The sequence below is a fragment of the Protopterus annectens genome, chromosome 3.part1, assembly GCF_019279795.1.
Source record: "Protopterus annectens isolate FY-2018-M chromosome 3.part1, PAN1.0, whole genome shotgun sequence".
In the NCBI taxonomy this organism is placed as follows: Eukaryota; Metazoa; Chordata; order Ceratodontiformes; family Protopteridae; genus Protopterus; species Protopterus annectens.
Genome location: NC_056732.1, coordinates 147,762,188 through 147,776,332, shown reverse-complemented (window position 1 = coordinate 147,776,332; position 14,145 = coordinate 147,762,188). Strand labels below are relative to the sequence as shown.

At 42.1% G+C, this 14,145-nt stretch overlaps 1 protein-coding gene across 2 annotated transcripts in view; it reads right to left on the bottom strand.

Annotated features, from left to right (window-relative positions):
- WAC (WW domain containing adaptor with coiled-coil) overlaps positions 1–14,145 on the bottom strand; it is a 2,564,300-nt gene that overhangs the window by 2,400,221 nt on the left and 149,934 nt on the right. The window lies entirely within an intron of this gene.

Here is a 14,145-nt window from a genome sequence, read left to right as displayed (position 1 = left end):
TAGGATTCAAGAATCTCATCACTGCAGTCATTAATGATTTCACTGAAATGAATCTGATGGTTTAAAATTTGTCTGGATTTAATGACAGCTAAACGACATAAAAAGTTAACTTGTCCATTGAGTCCATGTAAGAAAAAAATTGAACAAGGAGTACTCTACTCCTGAAAGACATTCAGGAACAAATTCACGGTGAACAGTTGTCTCTTCAAAGCCAAAAATTTTAATAACAAAGCTCATTTAAAAAAAAAAAACAATTTGTTAAGAAATAGTTCTGTTATAATGCACCTTTTAAATATTTTTTCAGTTTAATAAATCTTATAAACAGTTGTTCTTTTAAAGGACAGAACTGAACCATTTTAAGAACTATAAGGAAAGTCAGTAATTAACCTCCACCCCACCCCAGTCTCCCACTATCCATCAAGTCCTGTCAACCCATCCTGCCACACAGACCAGTTTCTTCACCATGGTGTTAACCCTATAAATCATTCATTCCCCTGGAGAGGGAACAGAGTCAGCTGAGAAAGTGGGACATTATCCATATGCTAAGTATCCGGATTCTCTTTAAACTTCAGCATCCACTACACATGCCCAAAACATCCAAGGAGTCGGTATGCAACAGGTCTCACTATGTAGATATACACGTTTGTGTTTAAGTTGCTAGCCCTGCCACCTTATAGAAACATCACCTCCGTATGATCTCAGTCTTCAATGGGCTTCTCTCCACCACCACAGAGAAATGTGCCAAGCCTCATCTCTGCCCTCACCAGATCCATCAGACGTCAAAGCCACTGACCAAACTCAGATAAAGCCCTTAACTGAGATCCAAGTTATTTCTGTACACTAACAGATAAGGCCTTTTAACTGCTTTGACTTTACATTACTGGAACCATCACAGGTACTTTAACCAAAGACACATTCACACACTAATACTTAGCAGTTTTCTATTTCACACAAAAGTACTACATTTTCACGAAGCTAGCTTTCTGCTCATTAATATTTATGGTTATGCAAAGAAATATGCAATGTTTTGCCCAATATCATGCTTTCATATTACAGTTTAGCCATTTTAGACTGTGTTTTAAGCAATTTGCCTCACATTTGTGACAGGTAAGATTCCCATTTTCTTCACACTGTCTCAGCACTCCCTTCCACAGCGCAATGTAACAAGTGATTCACTAGAAGTAACAAACCTTTCACACTTTTTACTTCGGTTCATAGGTAAATACTAGGCTATCTGCCCAAGGGCATTTATAAGCCTTGCCAGAATGTGTTTGCTTTCGCCACCCCCTTAAATTAGTTCTCTGTGCCCCTGTCCAGCAGAGCCATTAGTTCCCTGTGTCACTGTCCAGCAGAGCCCGGGATAAATGTTCTGCTTCCCATCCACCCATCAAGGTTTCTCTTGAAGAGTGTTAGTGAGGGGCTCTGCCTGATGTATATTGGAATCCTGTTCCAAAGCATGGGGAGTCTCTGGGACAGGAATCTATCCCTCCAGCATGTCCTATTTATCATTGTGGTGAGGTTTACATCTCTACAGCGTGTGGCTCTCCGGGATTTGTTTTTTTTTTTTTTTTTTTTTTTAGGTGAAGCATGTCAGTCAATTCTGGGTTGGACATGGCCTTGTAAGTGGGGCAGAGATCACCTCTGAGTAAGCGGTATGCAACAGAGTACAGCTGGAGTTTGAGTCGGGCTGCAGAGGGCATCTGTTTGAGGCCAGTAACCCTCTTGATGAGGTACTTTTGTGGTCTTTCCAGCTGTTGCAGGTGTCTTGTAAGGTACATCCCAAATGGGGCGTTGTATTCTATGATGGGTCTAATGAGTGATGAGTATAGAGTCACAATAACCGCTTTTGTTCTAGATGTGAACCCTTTTGTGATTAGGTGGGCCACATAGAAGGATTTTCTAACCACCTTGGCAATATGATTATCAAAGGAGAGATTACTATCTACTTGGGTCCCCAGAACCCTTATTACATTTTCTGTACTTAGGGGGCTACCACCTATGTGGTAGCTTGCAGGTACTTTGTTTTTTCCAAAGGGGATGACTATGCACTTTTTTAGCATTTACCTTGAGGCCATGATTTTGACACCAGGTATCCGTCTCAGTGAGACCCTTCTGGATGGTGTCTATCAGCAGGAGAATCAATTATGGCCCCTAGTTTGCAGTCATCTGCAAACTTGGTCAGCCATAGTCCTCCTATGCTTGCCTGTACCTCTGAGAAGTACATACTGAACAGGAGGGGTCCTAGGACTGAGCCCCGGGGGATGCCACTTGTAACCGGTTTAGAGTTGGACGTAGAGCCTGCAACTCTCACTATGTGGGTTCTACCCATGTGCCAGTTGGCAATCCATCTTGTGACGTAGGGGTTTATGTTCAAGCTGGTGAGCTTGTCTATAATACTAGAATGGGGAATAGTGTCGAAAGCAGTTACGAGGTCTAGGTAGGCTTTGTGGACCTCTTTTCCCTCGTCTAATACTTTGGTAACTGTCTCAAAGAAGTCCATCAGGTTTAGGAGGCATGATCTGCCCTTAAAGCCAAACTGGGTAGGGTCCAAGGTTTGGAGGTTTCCAATGTCTCTGCTAAGGAGTTCCATGAAGATGCACTCCATAACCTTGCAGACCAGGCTAGTCAGGCTTATAGGGTGATAGTTCCTGGGGTCCACTGTGGCTCCACCTTTGTGGAGCGGGATAACTGTGGCTGTGCGCCACTCTGTGGGTACATAGCCTGTAGAGAAGCTGAGTTTGAACAGCGTGGTTAGGTGATGGGTTAGTTCTTTTGGAGCGCTTGTAAAACGCAGCCTGGGACACTGTCCGGTCCCAATGAAGCTGTGTTTTATGCATTGGATAGGGCTGTTTTAACCTGTGTGTCAATGAATGACGGGGCCATACATTCTTCTGATATGGTTATGGCCCTTTAGGGGGTGACGTCTGCACTAAACCGGTCTGCCAGAATGTTGGCAATATCAGTCGGTTCAGTGTATGTTGCGCCATTCTGCAACAACTCAGAGAAGATCCGAGAGTTTCCACTTAGGTTCTTGACATAGCTAAAGAACGCTTTGTGGTTATCTTTGGAGTCATTGAGAAACTAGCCTTGGATGATTTAGTGAGGGATCGTAGTTTCTTGTTGATACTGATCAGGGATGTCTTTCCCTCTTGGGATTTTACTCTTTTCTGTACTAGTTTCCTCCTTTTGTTGTATACCTTGTTAATGGCAGGGATCCGCCAGACTGGTTTCCTTTTCTTGGAGGAGTGAGACTTGGTTTTGCTTGGGATAGCACGATCCACGCATTCCTGCAGATGCTCACAGAGTGCCTTTGTAAAGTTTTCAGCAGCTTGGACAGCACTGTCCTTCAGCATGGGGGCTGTGAACCTTTCCACCTCTGTCTTAAGTAGTTTACTTTTGAAAAGTTTTTCACGGTGGCTTCCTTGACTGGGGGTGGGGACGGAATGTGGACATCCACAGTGATAAGTCTATGGTCTGATCTAACCAGCGAGGGGTTGACCTCCTGTGTGGAACACCGGTCGCCCATGCTGGTGATGACCAGGTCCAATATGTTGTTCCCTCTGGTAGGGGTGTTGAACAGTTGATCCAGGGCATTCGAGTTTATAAATTCTAGGAAGCACTGGGCAAGGGAGTTAGTACTTGAGTAGTTCTCCCAGTTTATGTTTGGGTAATTGAAATCACCCAGTATTAGGGTGTTTGGTAGGACCTTCATATTTCACAGTGTCTCCAGAAATGTGGAATGGGGGGTCCTGGGTCATGGTGGGTGATCTGTAGCAAGCTACAATTTGGATTGCAGCTTTGCCCGTTGTTAGTTGCACATGCATGATCTCTGATTCATTGTGCTGCACCACTAACCTGAAGGTGTGGGTATCCTTGAGGAATATGGATACACCCCCACCCTTTTGCGTTTCGGTCCTGGTTCTGTGGCCGAAAGGTATGGTATGAGTTATAGCCTAGTAGTGCTGGGGTGCTCTCAGAAGCCTTAAACCAGGTTTCTGTTACTGCACAGATGTTGATGTTCTCCATACTGAGGAGTGCCTCCAGTGTGTGCATTTTGAGGTTTAGACTTCTGGCGTTGAGTAGCATTACCCTCAGTTTTTGGTTATTTGTGCTATTTATGGTGGTGGGTTTGCCTATTGAGCCTAGTCTAAAAAAGGCACTATGGGGGTGGCAAAAACCTTGTCCAGTACTCCAAAGCCTAAGGATAACAGGTGCAAGCCATCTCTTGAGAAGCAATGTGGCTTGTCGAGCATGTCATCCCAGGCGGACAGATACTAGATCCCCTTTGAATGACACCAGAAACTTGGCCAATTGTTGAAATTGATCATTTTTTCTTTATACTGTGGCATCATTCTTGCTGAGGGTAGGATGCTGGTCAGGGTCATACCGGCCTGGGCTACATGATCAGAAAGCTCTTCCATGTCTCTCTACATGTAGTCCAGGGAGGTACGTCCCAAGTCATTCACACCAACATGGGCAATGACAGAGTCGTATTTGTACTTGTTCTGGAGTGACCAGAGTGCTGGTGTTATGTGGCGGATCATGGCGCCAGACAGGCAGCTAACTGTAACCTTCTCCTTTTGTCCAGCCTAGTTAGTGGGATATCAGTGTGCCTGACTATAGAGTCGCCGATAACTAGTGTGTTGGGTATGTTATTTTGCCTTAAGGGCTGTGATTGCGTGGCACACTGATTATGTGAAGTATGTGTTTCATGGTTGGTGATGGGGTATGGAGGTTGCTTGGATGTCTGCTTTGGAGGTCTCTGTTGCTTTTGCAGATATTTAGAGCCTCAGAGTATGTTTTCATGTATTCATGTGCGTTATTTGCTGGTGTTGGTTTATTAGGTCTATGTGAGACTGGTGGTGTGTTGCAAGTATTACCCTTCTCCTCTTGACTGTCAGTTCTAGTCTTGGGTTGAGAGAGCTTTGCCTCCAGTTTGACTGTATAATTGCATCTCTCGCATATATTACTGTTTGGTGGCAGGAGGAGAGGGTTGTCTGTGTACATGAGGCAGTTGTAACATTGCCTCAAAATGCCCAGATTCACCTGCTGGACTGGAGAGTACACCGGAAACTGCCCTTTGGACATGCCTGAATAGGTAGAGTAAGCTATTTTTCTGATTGGCTGGTGGGGATGAACAGAGAGCCTCGTCCTTCTGGACAGTATGGGGAGGTCTAGTGCTAGCGTTAATTAGTGCTTGCTATGAAGTTTAAAGGACCACTACGGGCAAATGATGAAAACATATATTTTTATCTTGCCATGATTTACTACACCTCCCAAAGCTGCCTGCAGCAAAATAAGTACTCATTCCTAATTTTATTTTGTTTTTACTCTGTTCTGTCCTCATGGGGGCAGACATCAGGATTCCTTTGGAAAGCTAAATCTGTCCCATAATGCACAGACTGAGAACAAATAGCCCTACCATTTGCTGTCAGACTAGACAGCCATTCACTTGGAATGGAACACCTGAAAAGAACTGCCAAGTTTGTGAGTCTGCAGCTCATGCGTCATTGACAGGTATGCGCTGAGTTTTACAAATGTTGTTCCTATTGATGTACTACACATTCTCTGAAAGAAACTTGCAAAAGTGTCAACAAATTACTGAGGTAAAAAAGACTTTTCACAAGGAGCAGTTTTGCAAGTTTCAGTTCCTGGCCAGGTTACTCCTCCCATCTCCCCTCCTTCAGTGGGCTACAGTCGCACATTTCCAGCTTTACTAGATTCAACTATTTAGTCAGCTTTGCATAACAATAGACATAAAAAAAATCACAGCCTGGTGTGCCACTAAATCTGTTCCCTTGTATGTCTCTATGTCTCTTCACTTCTGAATAGCATTTCCCAGGAATAATAAAAAGCAAATGCATCAAGTCCAGAGTTTAGGCCAGTCTATCCATTTAAAATGTGCACAGTAAACTATTCAACTTGTAATGCATTTTGGCTGCTGACAGGGTTATCTTTACATAGTTATTCTCTTATAGTATAACCTGAACGTATGGTATTTAATGATAAATTTTACAACAGTTCTCAGTTTCTTAACAATGACCTCCCAAGCCTCTGATGTGACCTAGTACTTTTTCTTACTATTGCTTTATCTAGTTTGTCTTGGTTGTATACCTGTAGCATGCCTCTCATCCTTTCAGCAACAGACTCCTGGAGAAAACTTCCAAAGCAGATACTTGTATTGAAAGAGTAGCAGCAACTGTAGCAGTGATACCACACTCCAAAACAATGCACTCACATAGTATTGACAAACACAGGGGAATGTACATGTCTGAATCAAACAGTGATGAAATTGCTAGGGACTTCACTGAGCACAATTTTACTTAATCTCTCCATTTCATAATCCATAACATTCGCACCACACTTACAAAGGCACACCTCCACCTTCCACAAACACAGCTACCCACACCCATACAACATACCAGTCAAATTTAAGGCTTTTCCCACCTCTCTGCAAAACACTGCTGTAATGGCTTTGGCAAACAAATGAAAATGATTGATGGGTGTTGGTTCAAGACTCCCATCCATCTCTCTCAACAGTACAGATTTTTGCAGAAAGTCCAGATTTTTTGTCTGGTTTTCATAAAATTGCAGTTTTCTGTCAAATCACTGGCAAATCATTGAACACTGAAGTCAGAAAGTTGACAGACATTTGATTTTCAGACTTCATATCCTTAAGAAAATTCACTCTAATGTAAAATCTGTTTATCAACTTTAAGTTTGTAAGTGCAATATTTATAAAATGTCCCATTTTTGGGCCTTTGTCCCCTATTATTTATGGCCTTGTCCAGATTTCTTGTTCTATAATGTTGAGAGTTATGCTGCCATCCCTTCCTACTGGAGCCAGTCCACTGCACTTGCACAAGTGTCCCCCTCAGCAGGGCAGCAAGCAGGTATCAGTGCAGATTTGCTTTATAGTTCTTTTACACCACACACACACACACACACACACACAGTAAATCTTGTTGTCCATGTTATTTATTCTTTTCCTTGGTTTTGTTTCTCTTACTTGTGTTACTTTTACTAATTTTTTTCTCCTGCCTCCCATATCTACCCTAATTATTACTTCTAACAAATACTTTTTCTCACTCTTTCTTCTCTTCCCCTCCTCCTCTTTATCCACTATTTGAACTTTTCCACTCTGACATTTGCTTTATGAGTAAATAATGAACTGTCACCCTTATAATGTTAGCACATTTCAATGCTACATAATATTGTATTTAGTCTAACAATAGGTTCATAGGTAGTTACTAGGTTATCGGCCTAAGGGCATAAGTAAGCCTAGGCAACAAGTTTCCCTGGCTTATGCCACCCAAGAAAGTTATTTTTCTGTGCCACTGTCGAGCAGAGCCAGAGAAGTGATTCCCAGGGTATATTTTCCTATCTCCCACCTACTCAAAGATTTTTCTTGAAAAGTGCTAATGAGGAACTTTGCTCGACATAGATGGGTAGCTTGCAGGGTTGCCAGATTTCCAACCAGCCAGGTAGGGACAAAAAAAAAAAAAGTCTCTCACGGCAAGTGAAGACCAAAAAAAAAAGGTCTTTAATGCGGAATAGAGTTCCACATTAAAGATAAGTAGCTCTGCACTAAGCACGGAGCTTTTCGTGTTTAATGCATTGCAGTTCTGCATTCAACACAAGTAGCTCCGTGTTTAGCAATTTTTGATTAGCCCATATGCCAGGTATACGGGCCAATCAAAAAAAAAAAACAAAAAACAAAAAAAAAACAAAGAAAGCGGAGGCTGGCCGGGATTTAAACCGGCAGGGCGGGACTCGGGATCAGGCTGCTGATCTCGGGACAGTCCCGCCCAAATAGGGACGTCTGGCAACCCTGGTAGCTTGTTCCAGAGTATGGGAAGTCTCTGGGACAGGAATCTATCTCTCCAGCATGTCCTGTTTATTGTGGTGACAAGGTTTAGGTCCCTAGAGCGTGTAGCTCAGAGGGATTGGGATTTCTTTAGGTCCAGCATGTCCAACAGCTCTGGGTTTGACATAGCTTTATAAGTTAGGCAGAAATCACCTTGGAGTAGGCGATATGCTATGGAGTAAAGCAGGAATTTTTTTTAGATGGTCAGTGTAACGCATCTGTTTGAGGCCAGTAATCCTCTTTGTGAGGTACTTCTGCGGCCTTTCCAGCTGCTGCAAATGTCTTGTGAGGTACATTCCAAAAGAGGCGTTGTACTCTATAACGGGTCTAATGAGTGTCAAGTAAAGGGGAACAACGACCTCTTTTTCCTGGATGAGAACCCTTTTGTGATTAGGTGTGCCACGTAAAAGGACTTCCTGATTACTGTAGCGATGTGATTATCAAAGAAGAGACTACTGTCCACCTGGGTCCCAAGGTCTCATCACATATTCGGTGTTAAGTAGACTACCACCTATGTGGTAGCTCGGTTCCACTTCATATCATCGAAATTTCATTTCATCGAAATTCAAATCATTGAGACCAAATCATCGAAAACTCATATCATCGAATCTTAAATCACTGAAAACTATAAAGCAACTAGAAATAACATCCCAGACACTGTTTATTACGTTTATGAAGGGGGGCAAGCCCCTCTGCACCCCCATGTGGGGGGCTCCACCCCCCACACCCCGTAATTAAATATACCAACTCCTTGGAGTTGGTATATTTAATTATGGGGGGGGGGTGAGAGTTCCCACATGGGGGGTGCAGGGGGGGCTTGCCCCCCTGCATAAATGTAGTAAAAACTTTGTAAAATGTTATTTCTAGTTGCTTTATAGTTTTCAATGATTTATGATTCGATGATATGAGTTTTCGACTAAATGAGTTTTCGACATTTGGTCTCAATGATTTGAATTTCGATGAAATGAAATTTCGATGATATGAAGTGGAACCGGTAGCTCACGGGTACAGAGTTTTTACCAAAGGGGATAGCAATGCACTTTTTGGCATCGAGCTTGAAGCCATGGCTCTAACACCAGGCATCTGTCTCAGTGAGGCCCTTCTGTAGGATGTCCACATCATTAGGGCTCCTAGTTTGCAGTCATCTGCGAACTTAGTTAGCCAGAGGCCTTCTGTGTTAGCTTGTACTTCAGAGAAGTAGATGCCAAACAGGAGAGGTCCCAGGACTGAACCCTGTGGTACTCCACTTGTCACTGGTATGATGTCAGATTTGGAGTCTGCAACCTTTACAGTGTGGGTTCTGTCAGCGAGTCACAGTTGGCAACTGATCTTGTGACATAGGGATTTATACCTAGTTTAGTGAGTTTAGCTATAATTCCAGAATGGGGGATGGTGTAAAAAGCCTTGGCGAGGTCAAGATAGGCTGTGTGAACCACCTTAGCCTCATCGACTGCCTCAGAGAAGTCAATTAGGCTCAGGATGCATGATCTGCCTTTCACAAACCCGAACTGGGTGGGGTCCAGAGTTTGGAGGTTACCAATGTCTTTGTTTACGAGTTCCATGATGATACGTTCCATGGCCTTGCAGACCAAGCTCATCAGGCTAATAGGACGATAGTTCCCGAGATCAGTGGTGGCTCCCCCTTTGTGGAGTGGGATAACTGTTGCTATGCACCATTCAGTGGGCACAAAGCCTGATGTGAAGCTATGACTGAACATGGTGCTTAGATGGGGAGCCAGTTCATTCTGAAGTTCATGTAAAATGCAGCCTGCGATGTTGTCCAGTCCCATGGAAGCTGTATTTTTGGCTTTAGAGAGTGCAGCTTTTACCTGTATAGTTGTGATTACAGGGACTCTGCATTTTTTCATGTATAGATATGGGCCCTTTAGGGTGTGAGAGGGTGGTAAAGATAGCACTGAACCTATCTGCCAAAATGTTGGCAATATCAGTTAGTTCTGTAATTTTCATGCCGTTGAACTGTAACTCAGAGCAGATCTGGGTGTTGCCATTGAGATTCTTGACATAGCTATAGAATGCTTTGTGGTTGTCCTTAGAAATCAGTGGTGATTTTATTTTCATAGCTAGCTTTGGAGGGTCTTATAAGGGATCTCAGCATCTTACTGAGGCTGATCAGGGAGCTCCACCACTCATGGGATTTTACTCTCTTTTGCAACAGTTTATTCCTTCTGTTGTACAGTTTGTTTGTGGCAGGGGACCACCAGATTGGCTTCCTTATTTTGGAGGATAGCTTCTTGGTTCTGTTTGGGATAGCACGATCCATGCACTCATGTAAGTTGCTTATAGAGTGCATTTGTGTAGGATTCAGCAGTTCCAACTGTATTGTCCATCTGCATAGGTGTCATGAAGTTCGCCACTTCTGTCTTATGAAGCATGAAGTTGGCTATGGAGAAATTTTTTACCGTGGTTTCCTTAATGGGGGTGGGGGCGGGATGTGGATATCTAGGGTGATTAGCTTATGATTGGATCTGACCAACAAGGAATTGACTTCAGGTGTGGAACACCGGTCATTTATATTGGTAATGACTAGGTCTAGGATATTGTTGCCCTTGGTGGGGGTGTGGATAAGTTGATCCAGGGCACTGGAGTTTATGAATTCCAGAAAGCACTAAGCGAAGGAGTTGGTACAGGAGTAGTTTTCCCAGTTAATGGTAGGGTAGTTGAAAATGCCCATTATCAGGGTGTGTGAACCCTAATATTTTCCAGTATATCAAGAAAAGAGGAGTGGGAATGCTGGGGCATGATGGGGGATCTGTAGCAAGCTACAATTTGAACTGCAGTTTTGCCCAGAGTTAGTTGCACTTGGATAATCTCGGACGCATTATGCTGAGCAACTAGCCTGGAGGTGTGGATATCCTTAATGAATATGGGCACTCCTCCGCCTTTGATGTTCTGGTCCAGGTTACGTGGCCGAAAAGTGTGGTATGAGTTATAGCCTGGTAGTGCAGGGGTTCTCTTTGGAGCCTTGAACCAGGTCTCTGTCACTGCACAGGTATTGATGTTCTCCATTTTAAGGAGTGCCTTGAGCGAGTGCATTTTGAGATTTAGACTTCTAGCATTGAGGAGCGTAACCCTCAGTTTTTGCTTGCCTGTTCCTGTTACATTTGAAACTTGTCTAAAAAAGGCACTATAAGGGCGGCAAGAGCCTTAGCCAATATCCGGAATCCCATGGGCGACAGGTGCAGGCCATCTCTGGCAAAGCATCATGGTCTGTTGACCATGTCGCCCCAGGCAGACAGAATTACTGGATCCGCTTAGAATGACACCAGAAGCTTAGCCAATTGTTGAAGTCAATCATTTTGTCCTTGTACTGCGGTATCATTCGGGGCTATGGCAGAATGCTACTCAGGGCTAGGGTCATACCTCCATGGGCTACAAGATCGGAGAGCTCTTCCATGTCTCTTTTCATGTAGTCCAGGGAGGCATGTCTCGGGTCATTCAAACCAACATGGACAATGACAGTCATATTTGTAGTTGTTGTGGAGTGACCTGAGTGCATGGGTTATGTGGCAGATCCTGGCACCAGGCAGCTGACAGTAACCTTCTCCTTGTTTAGCCTTGTGAGTGGGACATCAGTGTGCCTGACTATAGATTCACCTAAGACTAGTGGGTTGGGTACGTTGTTTTGCCTAATATATTATATATGTTATAATATATATATGTTTGCCCATAATATCTGAATAAGCGAGTGGGATTTTCATGACAGCATCAAGGAAACATTTTCCTTCTTGTGTTTTTTTTCTTAAGTTTTGGATTTTTCTTGGTATATTGATTGATTTTCTTAGTATATTTTATTTTATTTATTTTACATTTGTTTACCAGGTTAGTCCGACTGGACACAAGATGACCTTTTTCAGCGGAGGCTGGGGGAGAAAAGCTCCAGGTACATAGCAAACAATTATAAAAAAATAATAAAAATAAATTATACAAACATAGCTATTTTGTACAAAGACCATAGAAAATATAAAAGGAGTAAAATTAGAGTTTTACAATTGATGCAGCATACACAGTGGTTAGAATATTGAGAAACAATTAAACAAGATAATATACAACAAATATACAACTGCCTGAACATAAATTCAAAAAAAAGTTTCCATAGACAAACAGGGTCAAACTAGAAAGCATAACTATATTGACATGATTTATATTGCATTTATCTTGTTTTAATGATGGTATGTGTGTATTATTGTACATGTCATATGTGCACAAATATTTGTATTAATCTATGTATTTACAGTATAATGACAAAGTACTGGGTCACATCAGAGGCTTGGGAGGTCATTGTTAAGAAACTGAGAACTGTTGTAAAGCTTGGCATTGAATACCATAAGTTCAGGTTATGCTAGAAGAGAATAACTATGTAAAGATAACCATGCCAGCAGCCAGAACGCATTATAAGCTGAATGTTTTACTGTGCACATTAAGAAATGGATAGATTGGCCCAAACTCTGGACTGATGTGTGTGCTTTTTTTTTTTTATTCCAGGGGAAATGCTATTCATAAGTGAAGAGACATATAAGGGAACAGTTTTAGTGGCACACCAGGCTGTGATTTTTTTTGATATCTATTGTCATGCAAAGTTGACTAAATAGCTGAATCTAGTAAAGCTGGAAATGTGAGACTGTAGCCCACTGAAGGAGGGGAGATGGGAGGAGTAACTTGGCCAGGAACTGAAACTTGCAAAACTGCTCCTTGTGAAAAGTCTTTTTTATCTCAGTAATTTGTTGACACTTTTGCAAGTTTCTTTCAGAGAATGTGTAGTACATCAGTAGGAACAACATTTGTAACTCAGCACATACCAGTCAATGACACATGAGCTGCAGACTCTCAAACTTGGCATTTTTTTCAGGTGGTCCATTCTAAGTGAATGGAAGTCTAGTCTGACAACAAATGGTAGGGCTATTTGTTCTCACAGTCTGTTTATTGAGACAGATTTAGCTTTCCAAAGGAATCACAATGTCTGCCCCCTTGAGGGCAGACAAGAGTAAAAAAAAAAAAAAAAAAAATTAGGAAAGAGCACTTATTTTGCTGCAGGCACCTTTAGGAAGTGCAGTAAATCATGGCAAGATAAAAAAATATATGTTTTTTCATTGTTTGCCCGTAGTGGTCCTTTAAGCAAGTGCTTGACTATGAAATTAATGGTTTGAGTGCTAAAGTTGAAGGTTTGTCTAGGAAAAATTGAAGAGTACACTTGGTGGAGCCAAGAATAGTTGAACTCTAGCTAACCGGCGTTGCCCGGTATGCAAAACCACTCAAATGCAGTTTTTACAGCAGGGAAGTGAGAGAGAAAGAAATGAGCCCAAAACGGTCGATAAACTACGAACTTCTGGGCTGAAACCATTCCTCCAGGGACAGATAGGCTGCTCAAAGCTCCCCTCTCTCACAGGTGAACAGAGAAACTTCCTTCTATCAAATAAGGTATGGGCAACACAGGAACTTGCAACACAGCACTGGATTCATCAATAACCTGAAAACTGGACTATACTACTTCAGAAAGGCGGGAAAAGTATATATATTTTTTTTTTTTCAGAAAATAGAGCAGATACAATCAAAAAAACACTTAATGCACAGAAAAGGCTATCACACTTTAGTGTGTAGCCTACAACAGTTAAACAGATGAATTAAGTCATTTTTATGTTTAAGTTAAGTGCAGGCAGCAAGTACAACATGTAGCAATAACGAACTTTTTAAACCACAGAAATGCTAAAAAAACTGGCGTTTTAGGCGGAATTAGTTAAGACAGCAAGAAAAGCAGAAAAATGATACTTAATCACTCCAAAGTCTCTCTCTTGTCTCTCTGCTGCTGCAGACTCTGCAGAACACCTGAAGGCACTTGCTGAGCGGAATACAAGTGCACAAACTGTGCAAATGCGTTTTTTATAGCAGGGAAGTGAAAGAGATAGAAATTAGCCCAAAATGGCCAATAAACTACTAACTTCTGGGCTGAAACCACTTCTCCAGGGACAGATAGGCTACTCAAAGCTCCCCTCTTTCACAGGTAAAAAGAGAAACTTCCTTCTATCCAAGCAAGGTATGGGCAACACAGAAACTTGTAACACAGCCCTGGATTCAGCAGTGACCTGAAAACTGACTATAGTAGTTCAGAAAGGTGGGAAACAAATATATATATATATATATATATATATATATATGTATATATATTTATATATATATATATATATATACACATACATACATACATACATACACACACATATATATATATATATATATATATATTTTTTCACAAAAAAATTTTT